This window comes from Strongylocentrotus purpuratus, unplaced genomic scaffold, assembly GCF_000002235.5.
Source record: "Strongylocentrotus purpuratus isolate Spur 01 unplaced genomic scaffold, Spur_5.0 spur5_scaffold_14, whole genome shotgun sequence".
Classification (NCBI taxonomy): Eukaryota; Metazoa; Echinodermata; class Echinoidea; order Camarodonta; family Strongylocentrotidae; genus Strongylocentrotus; species Strongylocentrotus purpuratus.
In genome coordinates, this window is record NW_022145599.1 from 15,580,984 (window position 1) to 15,594,330 (window position 13,347).

Consider the following 13,347-nt stretch of genomic DNA (forward strand, 5'->3'; position numbering starts at 1 on the left):
CCCCCTTTTCCTTTTTTTTTTATAATTCCCCTTTTCTCTCCTTCTCTGTCTTTCGAAAACTATCTTCTGCAAGCTTTGTTCTCTTGACTGAGCAACCTGTTGCAATTCCTTTCTGTCTCACTTCCAGTCGTACTTGTTGCCACTCATTTGCATTCACTCGTTATCAACTACCATCAACCATTCCATATTCACTCCATTACTGTCCACATTTCAATTTCATTCTCTTCACTCTCCCTTTTTGCAGCCTTTCCAGGAGCTTTGCTAGAAGTAGAACATTTTTAATGTAGAGGCCAGAGAAACCGGAAAGTATGTTAATCATTTTATTCAAATATCTAACTTGAAAAAAAGGAAAGTGAAACATTGTTTAATTACAATATATTGACATAATTTTGTTAAAGAAAAAATTTGAATTTAACACTGGAAATTTGTAATTGGTTTGCCAGCCCCCCCCCCCCCAAAAAAAAAAAACACACTCAAAACACAACAGTGGTACCAGGGTTTTTGTTAGGAGGCCCATGTACTGTATAATTTTTATTCTTAAGAATAGTTTTCTCTTTTTTATTAATTTGACATTTCACCAGGAACCCCCCCCCCCCCCTCCCCCACATTAACAATCGACACTGCCATTACTTCTACCAACAGTAATGCTATAATTCAAAATTTCACTTTCTAAATCCTTCTAATATAAACATATAATCATATTTGTACAGAGGATAAGATAAGAGGATAGCAAGCCCCCCCCCCCCCACTCCCTGTTTTCTTTAGTTGGGAAGCATCGAAACATGATTCTATGAAAGCTACCAGTTTGGATACGAAAGGCAATGAGGATTAGCAGTTTCCATATTTAATGCATTTAGAGTGTTGTCTTTCAAACCTTCTTACATACAATACTTGAAGTAGCAATAATTTCATAATCTACAAAACTTCCCATACAGAAGTCCATAGAGGTAAATGAATTTTAACATGTATAATTATAATCAAAATATCATTGATTAATTCAATCTTTGATATAGACTGATAGACCTTTATCAATCAAATTTGAAGGAGAATCTTTCTGCCCAGTCCTCAGTTTCATCCTATAAGATGGTAGTTGACATTGTTAGAATTTTAATGTTTATTCGTTGAGGATTAGTTATCTTTAATTATTTGAAAGTCGACAAGATGATAAACTTCATTAGCTTTATTGAATGTAGTATTCTACAAACATATAATACAAATAACAAATAAATATCATGTAAATATTCCAGTTTAAACCCATCTCTATTGTCCTCTTTCATTATATGAGGGTGGCATCTTTAAGACGTAGTCTCGTGTAGATATCTTCTGCATCCATCACTAAAGTTGTAGCCTAGTTTTCAGAAAAAAATATAACCCAAGTCTGTTGAATGGAAAAATGAAATAAGATATAAAAAAATCAACAATGACTAATAACATACACCCTGATACCTGCTCAGAAAAAGGAAGGACTGAAATTCACTTGGGGTTCTAGTGGGCAAACCTAAACTATTTTTTGTACAAGACTAGTTTAAATACTGACCGCATCTTAAATTATTACTGATGATCCCATTAAGACGATAGGCCTGCTGGAGCTCGGATCAGACAAGGTATGAAATAAGTAATACAATGTAATACAACTCGTGCTCATACCGGTAATTGAATAATACTCGGTTAAGTATGGGACATAAAATGACCAAACAACTTTGACCAGCGAATGTACTGGAAATAATGCTACTGAAACATACGTAATGTAGACTTATATTTCATCTATATTGACATTTAATTTTTAATCTAAATTACAATTGTGATATTAAGTCAATTATTCTTTTACAAGTCAACTGACAATGAAAAATATCTGTTTCAGATCTATAATTTTCTCCATGACATTTGTTCCACAAAAATTTATTGGGGGTACCTTCATGTATATTAGCACACTTGCTCGTATGAAGTGTAGTAGGCCCGCATCTCTAGATATGATCCCGTCAACATCTGTTCTTTGTTCCTCTCCTGAGTTTGCAAACCAGAATGCCTTCATCATCCACTGTAGAGAGGCATCATCCTACATGAGAGAAAACAAAGTAGGTACATGTACTTCAATTAAAAACTGATACTGATGGATACATATCAACCATAATACATCCTATAAACAGACTTTTATCAATCTTATTTTGTGTTCTTCTTCATCTTCATTGCTCAAGAAGTGAAAGTACCCCTTACAAAAAAAAAATGAGGGGTCCTGTGTATACCCTACATGTACATGTAGTGCTTACAATGTGCATTTGATATGGCTCTTCTAAACACAGGACCTCCTGTAAATAAGGACAAATTTTCCTTTGTAAACATAGAAAGAAAAGACATCAATATTTGTATACTAGGTGCAGAACTAGAATAAAATATACCCTCCACTATATATGCTTGCAATGTCAACTTAGTTCCATTTCCTTTTGAGTGAATTAATAGGTGGTCGTTTAATATGTGTGTGCTAAATAACCTGATAACTGTACCTGCATGGGACTTTCTGCTTCATCTTGCAAATATAAGAGATGTTGTAATGTCCTCCTTCCAGCTCTTCAGTTTCAATCTTTTGGAACAAAAAGAAGAAGAAAATCAATACGACAATCAAGGCATCCCTTTCTCCTTAACAAAATAAAATAGATCTAGCATAATTCAAATTAATAGATATTTTTATGTCATGGTTGGCCTTAATTTTAATATGGTGTGGAAATCAACATTCCTATTTAATGAACCACAGTACAAATTAAAACTAAATGGAAGATTTAACTTGTGCATCAAACAGTGGTTTCTATGGCCTATGAACACGAAGCAGTACTAAGTAGAATTAGTTTATTATAACAAGAAGAGGTGGACTACATACCATATAAGCAGAGGCGGCGCTCCAAGAGGGGGGGGGCAGAGTGCCCTCCCATTTGGTCAAGTACCCTAAAAGTGCCCCTTTTTGCATAGGAAAAGTGCCCCTTTTTACATAGGAAAGTGCCCCTTTTACTCTGACAAGTGCCCCTATTAAGTTTTTAAAGTGCCCCTTCCCCTTTTAATAACTACCCCTTTTAACTTGGACAAGCGCACCTTATATCTTCACATGTGCTCCCTTTCATTTTTAATAAGTGCCCCTTTTTCTTATAAGTGCCCCCATTTAAAAATAGGCCCTTTCCCTTCTCATAAATGCCCCTTTTCATCTATGAAAATAGTTCCTTTTCATTCTCTTAAGTGCCCCTTTTCATCTCTTGTAAATGACCCTATTCACTTCTGAGAGATACTTGTTTTACTTTGACAAGCACCCCTTCCCCTCCTAGTCAGTACTCTTTTTATCTCTTATAAATGCCCCTTTTATTTTGACAAGTTCTCCTTTTCCTTCCTATATAATGCCTTTTTTCCTTATAAGCACCCTTACCCCTTATCATAATTACCGGTACCACTTTTCGTCTTTGATAAGTGCCCCGTTTATTTAAACATGTGCCACTTTTTCTTTTTAATAAGAGCCACTTCCCCTTCTCATTACCCTTTTAACAATGATATGTACCCTATTTCCTTTCTTATAAAGAACCTATCCCTTTTTCATAAATGCCCCTTTTCACTGCTTATAAATGCCCCCTATCAAAATCTGATGGGTGCCTCTTTTCCGTCGACAAATGCCCATGTTCTTATCATCCCTGGTGCATGCCTCTTTGTTTAGGTGTAAGAAGTGCCCCATTTTCACCTCTGATAATTAGCCTTTGTACTTTGACACATGCTTCTTTTCTTTTCTGATAAGTGTCTTAACCCTTTCGATAAGTGTCCCCTTTTCCTCTCATCATTAAACGTGTCCCTAATTTCAAGCGACTAAAAGCAATTTCCCACAAAGCTCGCTCGCTACACTTGCCCATAGTTATAGACGTTATAATTATGTAACTTATCACAGATCTATTCAGTCTTCCGTTATGAGATTGTGCTTATATAACCCCATCAGGATTGGGTTTTCCTCTTTATAAGATGTAATTTTTCGCACTGCAAGCCAAAAACTGCAAAGTATAATACTTAAGCAATATCTTAAATGCTGTATTAAGAGAAACAAATATTGAAATCATCCCTGATAATGTAATCACTAAATAGGGGTATATACCAATGTCAAAAGAATGGTATATTTTCCCTCTGAAGGTGCCCTTTTCTCAAGAAAGTGCCCTTTTTGTTGGTGCCCCCCCCCCCCCCCCACTTTGGAAGTTGCTCCGCCCAAAGGCTCCGCCGCCTCTGCGTATAAGTAAACATAATTGTCGACTACCCTAGGGGTCTTCTCTTATACAACGTCCAACAATAAATAGATTTATCAAATGAACTGCACACTTTGGAGAAGAAAAAATCTTTAACATAGGTCTAGCTCTAGAAAAGTTATGACAACTTGACAAGCACACTGGACACACACAACATCTGAACATTAAATAAATGAATCCTAGGTCTAATTTGTTTGTTTTTGAATATTTTTATTAATAAGTTCCAGGTTTACGTCTAAATGAAATATGGTTTGGAGCTGTTTGATTATCCATGGTCACAAACAATTTTGGTCTAAAAGTTAACACGCACCAATGATGCAACTGAGCGAACGGATAGCACTTAGAAGTTAGTCTTAGTAATACTAGTATAGCCAACAGAGTCGACATCTACTAAAGATATAAACAAGAATTAACCCTCTTGGATTATTAAAGAAATCATACTTCATAGATTATTTTAAGGTGTAACGTTAAATCTTGATTTAAATTCAATGGATGATTGGTGAATTAGATTCACGATGACGATCAAATTTGGAATAAAACCTGATCAGAAAGTTTTATCTTGATGCAGATGAGCACCGAAATTCCCCAACGTGGGCCTGCCGGAACCCCGGGGCTCTAAAGGGTGACATGAAGGCAAACCGCAGTCAAACTACTTCACGACGATGAAAATCAAAGTGCAATTTCAAGAGAAATATTTTCCTAGCCTTTTCCCCACAAATCTGTTGAGAACAGTCTCAAAATGTAAAGAAATTACAGTAGATCACGAATTACAGCTTTTTCAAATTAATGACTAAATTCTCTTAATCTACTGATATTTCAATCAATTACTCACCCATATGCATTCTCCGTGAACTAAATCTTCTCACTTTGTGCGAGTATAGCGCGCGTCGTGCATTCCCACCTCGATATGAATATTTAAGAGAATCGAGACTTTCCCCGACCCTGCCTAATGAATATTCATGATAAAACAGGAATCCGGCCTCGCCGTGGTACGAAAAAATAAGACGCATCCGGGCTGGGTTGATTAAAGTTAAATAGCATTAATTATGTTTCCAATAGTATGCCGGGAACGGGTAAACAACCCCTGGTTTTGAATTCTTGTATTAGATTAAAGTGTTCATTTTGATAAGAACGTTGGAAATGAATTCCTGCATGGTGTTCCTTTCCAACAACACGTTAGACAATAGACTGTTTTTCCGGGGACGCGACATTCTCGCCAAGAGATAGACTCCTCCCATTTTTGTCGGTGACTAGTTCAGATCACTCTTATCTATTATGCTTTGTCATTAGTTATAATTAATTAAAGGTATAACTCCTCTCTTAATTGGTCGGATGACCTAAGGGTAATTATATATATCCTGTCTTGTAATTGGTTGTCTCCGTAAGGGTCCTCCTGGTTGGCTAGTGATGTCTAAGCCTCGTGGGGTGCCGCAGTATTTAAATGCCATATGCGGGGTTCTGTAGTCATATTATTTGAGAGTTTATTTCATTTCTTTAACATGTTTAGTAGGATGTGCTGCTAGTTACTGTCGATAGGGCCGCCCAGCCTCTGAGAGAAGCACCTTGTATTTAAAATGTTTATACAATAATTACTCTTCATTTGTAACGATTGGAGCTTCGGCTGACTTATATAATTAATAAAGTTGACTTCAACTGTAATTCCGAGTTTCTTTTGTTTTCAATTATATTTGAACTTGTCGTCTCCAACCCATTTACTGGCCCACCACAGTACATACTTCAAGCAGGTATATAATTATGTTTTTATATAATTATGTATATATATAACATACATATTTATATACATAAAAACATAATAATATATATAGGCAATGCATCATTCGTTTACCATTGTACATGATCTACATAACTTGCAACTTTCTAAACAAATATATAGAATACTATACTCATGCTTTAAACAATGATGTAAATGGACCACCATATACATTTTTCTTATTGAAACAATGTGTGTTTAAAAGCACCTTGACTGTTTGTCACATATACGTAACCGGCGCATTGAGACTTCTTTTAAAAAAGGGTTTTACTTGACAACCTAGAAGCTTGTCCGAGGCTTGCTCGACATAGCAACACGTAATTTAAGCATACATGATCATAAGTATGTAGTTCATTCATTAATAAGAGGTTAATGGAATAACTCGTCACTCGTTCCCATGCAGGAAAGAAACGTCTATAACATTTAAATATGTTAGTGAAACGGTCAATGTTTAGGACTTATGACCGAGGCACACCTTGACCGCCATTCGGTGGACCCGTGTTTGTGATTATTAATTATATACATGTATCTCTATTTATAATTTGACATTTCTCCTCAGTCTGGATACCACTCACGATGGCAGGAAGGCTGAAAACCAAAGAGATGACTGAACCCCCGAGTGATGACACACCAAGTACAAGGTACAGTTATGTTAAGCATAAGTCCACTGTGATACAAGAAACAAGAAAAGATACAAGATATTTTATTTATTTTTGCAAACAAGTTACATAGAAATTTGGTTTCCACTGGCGTTATAGTAGCATTCAAGAAAATGCATAATTACAAGAAATAAATACATCACGTTTATAGAAATAGATGAAATAAGGAACAAATACATGGAAAAGATACAATCATGAGTTTCAGAATTAAGCCTTGGTCATTGGTATTTCAAATCATAATAATTTCAGTATTGATTAATTTCCGACGCAGAAGTTCAACGTTTAACCTGTGAGTTGAATTTATGAACATAGTCGGGAACAAATGAATATCTGAAACGTGAAAGGCGGGTTGGGGTGGGGCGAAGTCGGATACCAGAACGATTTAATGAATATAATAATATATTGAATAAAATCAAACACCTGTATAAGTGTTAAATTTGCACTGGTCTCAGAACGCTAACGGCTGAGTAAGACCATTCATCACTTTGAGAGTAGTTCAGGTTGGTATTCTTTAAAATACCTTGCGAATGAACTTTTGGTAGTATATGTAATTCTAAATGATGGTCGACACCTGATGTGAAACAAGGAGGTGCATTTAATAGTTGAAATGAAAATATGACGTTATTCGTTATTCATCTATTAAAAAGAGAGAAAGAAATTATAAACATCAAACCCCCAAGATACAACCAGGGAGGTGAGACTGACATAACGAATCTTTTTATCAGTACACTATATAGATAAGATTAGGTTCTACAGGTGAACATTTTAAATGGTAAAACGACGGTCTCTTTTAAATTCAATCTTTACGTAAACATGCAAGTACATATGTCACCCCGCACCACATAACAAACAAAAAGTTATATATATATAGTGTAGTTTTCTGTTAGAGCTCAAAAAGGGTGTACTTGTTCAGGATGGCCGAATCTAGCTTTTAGAATCTCCTAAAAGAGTATACTTTTTTAAATAATTTCAAAATTTCGAAGCGGTATTTAGGCAGAATTTTTTAGACCTATGTTTTTTCTGATTTTGAGTTTGTTGTAGTAGTTTATATTTATTTACGACCCTAGCTACCGGTCTCATTTTGATCTCCAATCAATATAAACCTGAGGGAGCTAATGTATTGATTCGATGATAAGATAAAGAGCAGGAGAGGCGTAATTAGTCTGCTAAGTTTGAGCACAATCGGATTATCCCTTCACAGATATTTCTATAGAATTTCAATTCTCCTTTTTTTCGCCTTGTACAAGACCTTGGGGAGTCTCATAACTTAAATAGACTGCGGACTTTAAACACGCTCTTTTCTAAAGCAACATTCTATGTGACTGGACTTTCTTCTCTTTTTAATCCAATTGTGATGAGTGATACATATGGAAAAGTGGTGTCTTTTGGCGAGTCTCAAACGCATGCTCGCGCGCAAGTATTATAACCAATGGGCACAGGATTCAAAAACCGTTCTTTTGTCAAAGATGTTGGTGTAACTTTGCAATGCTGCAGATTACAAGGCTGGCGCGAACGGTATTCTATTGTCTTTATTTTTTATTGTATTTTCCTGAATATGAGAAAATAATTTCAAGTATTCGCGTCGGAAGAAAGATTATCAAGTGAATTTTGACACCAACCCTTCCATAGCAATGCATGTACTTGCACAATTCGAAGCAGGAAACATAATCGATGACCCCGTGTTTGAGACTCTGTATCCCAGCAACGGATTACCCTACGCATACAGCGTTTTCACTGTCCAGTGCGTAATTTATCCCTCTCTGTCATATATCAAAATCAAGCTGATTGGTGTAGCAAATTCGTCGGAAACCTTGAAAAAGTAAGAAGTAACGTTGAGCTTAATCTACCTATATTCGCTAATAGACTGGTCTGCACACTCGCCTTTGCATGCTGTGTGTGTAGGGTCACGAATTATTCACGAGACGTACCTGTGCGCGCTGAGCAAACAAAAACACGCACAGATCCACTTTAGTGGAATTTCGGCCTGAAACTTTTCCATATAATCATTTCAAAGTTGACAATATCCTCTTGTGTTGTGAAGGGTCATGTGTTATTTGTTTTAATGTCACTTTATTAAAGGTACTCAGTCCCATTTGCAGGCCCCAAAAAATGAAAAGGTTAAATTCCAACGGCATTTGAAAGACAAAACTAATTTAGAATTTTCCTCACAACGAAAGGACTTGCAAATGGCTTTTATTAGGAAAATATCGGAAATTAGTTGTCGAATTGACTTAATTGATTGCAATTACCTAAGTAATAGTCTAATTTTCAGACCCTTTTACCAAATGGTCGTACGTTTTGTGCTGCACAAAGATTCAATCAGTTTAATTTTGGTCGTTACAAGTAGTGGGTTATTGATGTAGAAAAATGCTCATGTACCTGTTACAGCTCATTTCATGTATGTTATTAGCAAAGTCACTCAATACGTGTCTGACACCGAAGTCTAGAAGGTAAACGGGTTTCCTTGCCCTTTTTGAATACCAAGACACTACTAATGTTTAAATATTCACAGTAAGACATACATGTACATGACATATTCACAATTTCTGCGAAGTTCTACAGAATTTGATTTTCAATAATTGGCTGCAAGAGGTTATCTTTAAGTCTTATTGGTATATGATGGAATTTAGTGGGATCCCTATATACAAATTTCAGTACACTTACATGCGAGCTCGTCAGCGTGCTTGCCGGCGAGTTCGTAGACGAGCACGCAGACGAACTCGCCAGCGAGCTCGTTCGTTCCATTATGCAAATTAGCTGCGAGCATGCCCGCGAGCTCGCCAATTTGGGGAAAAACGAGCTTGAGGCTAGCTTTTTTGACAAGCTCGTCACTGGCTGATAAGCTCGTTGGCAAGCTCGTTAGCGAACTCGTTGGCGAGCTTGTTGGCGGGCTCGTTGGCGAGCTCGTTGGCGTGCTCCAAATATGCAAGCTCGTCGGCGAGTTCGTCGGCAAGTTCGTCGGCGAGTTCGTCGGAAAGCTCGTCTACAAACTCTTCGAAAATCTCGCAAAATGGATGGAAGCTTAATGGCTTGCTTAACAGCAGGTTGGCATTGAGAACAAATTTGTGTCTTCATATAGAGGTGAACTTGATGATCCTGTTGAGCTATTGGCAAGCATATATATATATATATATTTATCTAACTTAGCAACCTTCCAATATCCTGTTAACATCTTCAAGCTGGCTATATATGCAGGGACAGTTCAGTTGGTAAGCTGGCAAGCTGGTGAAGAATACAGTGATCCTCTTTAGAATTAGGGCAAATTAAAAGCTCATTACTTCTGTAAAAAATTCCTCTGTGTGGCCATGCCTTGAACAATAATGCATGGCCCTATAGAGGAATTTTTCCTGTTGGGGGCCGGGGGAAAATGCAATGAATTTTTGACAATTTATTGCATTTTCTTCGTTTTGGGGGATTTGTGGGGGCGGCCGCGTACCCTAGCAACCACTGCGTACAGTCATGATTCAGGGGCTTAGCAATGGCCCGTTAATGTGAGGCCCCAGGATAAAAATCGTGTCGATCAGCTATGTTAGTGCCCTTTTGTGAAGCATTAATCCTCATTACTGTCAATTATGACTTAAGGACGTAGGTTCCCAAGCTGATTAGCAAAGTAGCACACATGTGATTTAGCAGTCACGCAAAACAAACACTCGCAAATTAATGTTCAATAAAATATGAGAATGTTTGTCATTATCTAGATCTATTAGAAATAAATCATTTTTTAAAATCCTTCCCTAAACTGGGGTAAAAATAATAATTCCACCATTATGATCAACAGTGTATGTTCTTACAAAGAGGCTAAAAAATGTATAAAAATATTAAGGTATGCTTTTGTTTACCTTAATTACTTCAGGTAAGAGATACATCTATCTTCAGATCAATATTTAATCTTAAAACAAAAATTACATAAAAAGGACGCTGGTGTAGACAAGAAACTAAGAAGTAGGAACACATTTTCCTTGGCCCAATACACTTTAAAAATACATGTACATATATAATAGAATGAATGAAAGAAATTGGCATCCTGATAGAGGTTTAAAGTGCATATATATATACCCAACTGCTAGCTCCCCTGTTTTCCTGGGAGCTCGATCACCTATTTACCAGCGAGATCGTAGCGAGTTCCCCCTTTTTCCCGTGAGCTCCCCCGTTTTCCCAGAGGTGGTGGCGAAATCCAACGTTTTCTAGCGAGCTCGCCACCAGCTCTCCAGTTTCCCCAGAGCTCGCCACGAACTCCCAAGTTTACCCGCGAGCTCGCCACGAGCTCCCCAGTTTACTCCCGAGCTCACCACGAGCTCAGTTTACCCCCGAGCTCGCCACGAACTCCCCAGTTTACCCCCGAGCTCACCACGAGCTCCTTAGTTTACCCCCGAGCTCGCCACGAGCTCCCCCTTTTACCCACGAGCCACCAGTTTATCCCCCGAGCTCGCCACAAGCTCGTGGCAAAATCGCGCACATGCTCGCCAAGATTTTGTAAGATGGTCACTAGCGTTCTGGAAGCGTGTTACGAGCTTAAAAAGAAGGTTGAGTTCTGGGAAGAGGTAAAAAGTCAATACAATATTTCTTTTTAATTGGACTCAACACTAACATGACTAATTATTTCGAAGTCTTAAAATTCACGTAGTCATAAAATCTAAGAATACCACTAGCTTACATACTGATTTTTTAAGGAAATGAACAAAATATGGACTCTGTTAAATAATAGTTAATTCCCATATCGGTGAAATGAAATATCAAGCAGGAAGAAATTAAAAATCAATCAGGACGTTTCGTTACATTATTCACTTAGCGGTTTGTAATTCATACTTTAATTCTGTGACTTTTATATTCTAGCGGTCAAACATCGAGTCAAACACATGGATTATATGACGTCATCACCAAAGTAGCAGACGATCTATCAGATAGTGATTTAAGGAGACTTGGTCTTAAGCTTAAAGTTCAAATGTCTGATATCAACCGGGCATTGGAGACGAATTGGGCTGGAAATAGAAAGACCAGTAATGGTAATGTGATGCTGCTTCAGGACTGGGCAGAGACGGTCAAACCATCTCAGCGAATTCCAACTCTCAGAGCAGCTCTCAAGAAGGTGGGCTTACTAGAGTTGGAAGAGACATGTTTCACAAGCAGCTGCAGCGGTAAGCTTCCCTGTATGAATGATATTGTATATGAAAGTACGTATACATCAGCTTGATTACTTATCATATTTGAAACAATGTCAGTAGTTTGAGTAAAATTTTCCTTTACAAACTACATTGTCGATATCGAAAACACATTACACGTGATAACTACATACAAAATTCAGGCTTATGCCGAAAGGGTGGGTAGTGTCGCGTAGACTTAAACGCGACCTTTCGCTAAAAGCCCCCCCCCCCCCCCCGGTTCGGCCGAAATGGTGCGTTGACGAGTCTTCCACATCAGTCGTTTATAATAGAATTCAAGGACTAGAAATTTTAGTCGTTTAAATTCAAATATTTAAAATAGAAACAGATTACAAATTAAATTTTAAAAATAGTTTTTTACCTAGTCTTGCGGATCAGGCGTTAATAATATAAGAATTAAATAAATAAATAACAGGAAACACAATCAAATAATTTACTTTGATATTTTAGAATGTCAACTGTGTGTGTGTGTATGTATTTGGGTTTTTACAGACGTGTATCAATCAGATATGATTATTTACGTCTGGGGACCGACTTTTAACGTCACCATCCGAAAGACGTGACTCAGTTTCGAACCTGCGTTCTCGGCTGAATCAGTTTGTAACTTCCACTGTTAGCTGGATTACAGGCGCACGCCACAACGCCTAGTTGTTCACCTAGTCTTGCATAACAGTCGTTTATTTATAAAAATAACAACAAATAATATCCATTTCTTTCTATGTATAGAATTCAGAACCCCGCCATCTAAGTGGTAGGCCTACACCGTTATTTATTTATTTATTTGTTATTTCATTTGTAGAGACTGTTATGCATGACTAGTTTATCAAAAAAATGAATGCTATACATAGAATTTATTGAATTTATTCATTGATTTAATTCTTATAAACACCTGATCTGCAAGACTACGTCAAAACAAGTTCTATTTCATTCTTATAAACGCCTGATCTGCAAGACTACGTCAAAACTAGTTTTATTTAATTTGTAATCTCACTGTTTCTATTTTAAATATTTGTATTAAAACAACAAAAATTTCTAGTCCCTTAAGGTACTATGTCCCTTTTGCAGCCAACCTCAAATTATGTAGAACTTCATTTGCAGAAATTATGAATACGTCATGTATGTCCTACCTGTGAAATTTAAACGTTACCAGTGTCCAAATATTCAAATTATGCAAGGAAATCCGTTTACTTGCTAGAATTCACTGTCAGACACTATTGAGTGACTGACTGGCTTTTTTCTTCTTTGGTAATAACATACATAAAATGAGCTGTAAAGGGTACATGAGCATTTGTCTACATCAATAACCCACTTCTTGTGATGGCAAAATTAAACTGATTGAAGCTTTGCGCAGCATAAAACGTATGGCCATTTAGTAAAATAGTCTGAAAATCAAGACTATTACTTATTGGCTCTATAGCTCCTAAGTCGATCTGACAACTAATAGTCGTTATTTTCCCACTTGAAGACATTTTCAAGCCCCACCTTTTTTAGGGAAGTTC

General features: G+C 37.0%; 1 long non-coding RNA gene across 2 annotated transcripts; it reads right to left on the bottom strand.

The window, feature by feature from the left end:
* Positions 1-1,206: 1,206 nt before the first annotated feature.
* On the bottom strand, positions 1,207-5,257 carry LOC115923499. 2 transcript variants are annotated; one of them, XR_004063916.1, is made up of 3 exons: positions 5,092-5,257; positions 2,502-2,578; positions 1,207-2,056 (listed from the first exon to the last, which is right to left on the bottom strand). It is a non-coding gene; the product is annotated as an uncharacterized LOC115923499 (long non-coding RNA). The 2 variants fall into 2 exon arrangements; XR_004063917.1 differs by lacking the exon at positions 5,092-5,257 and having other exon boundaries at positions 1,207-1,378; positions 1,913-2,056; positions 2,502-2,669.
* Positions 5,258-13,347: the final 8,090 nt, after the last annotated feature.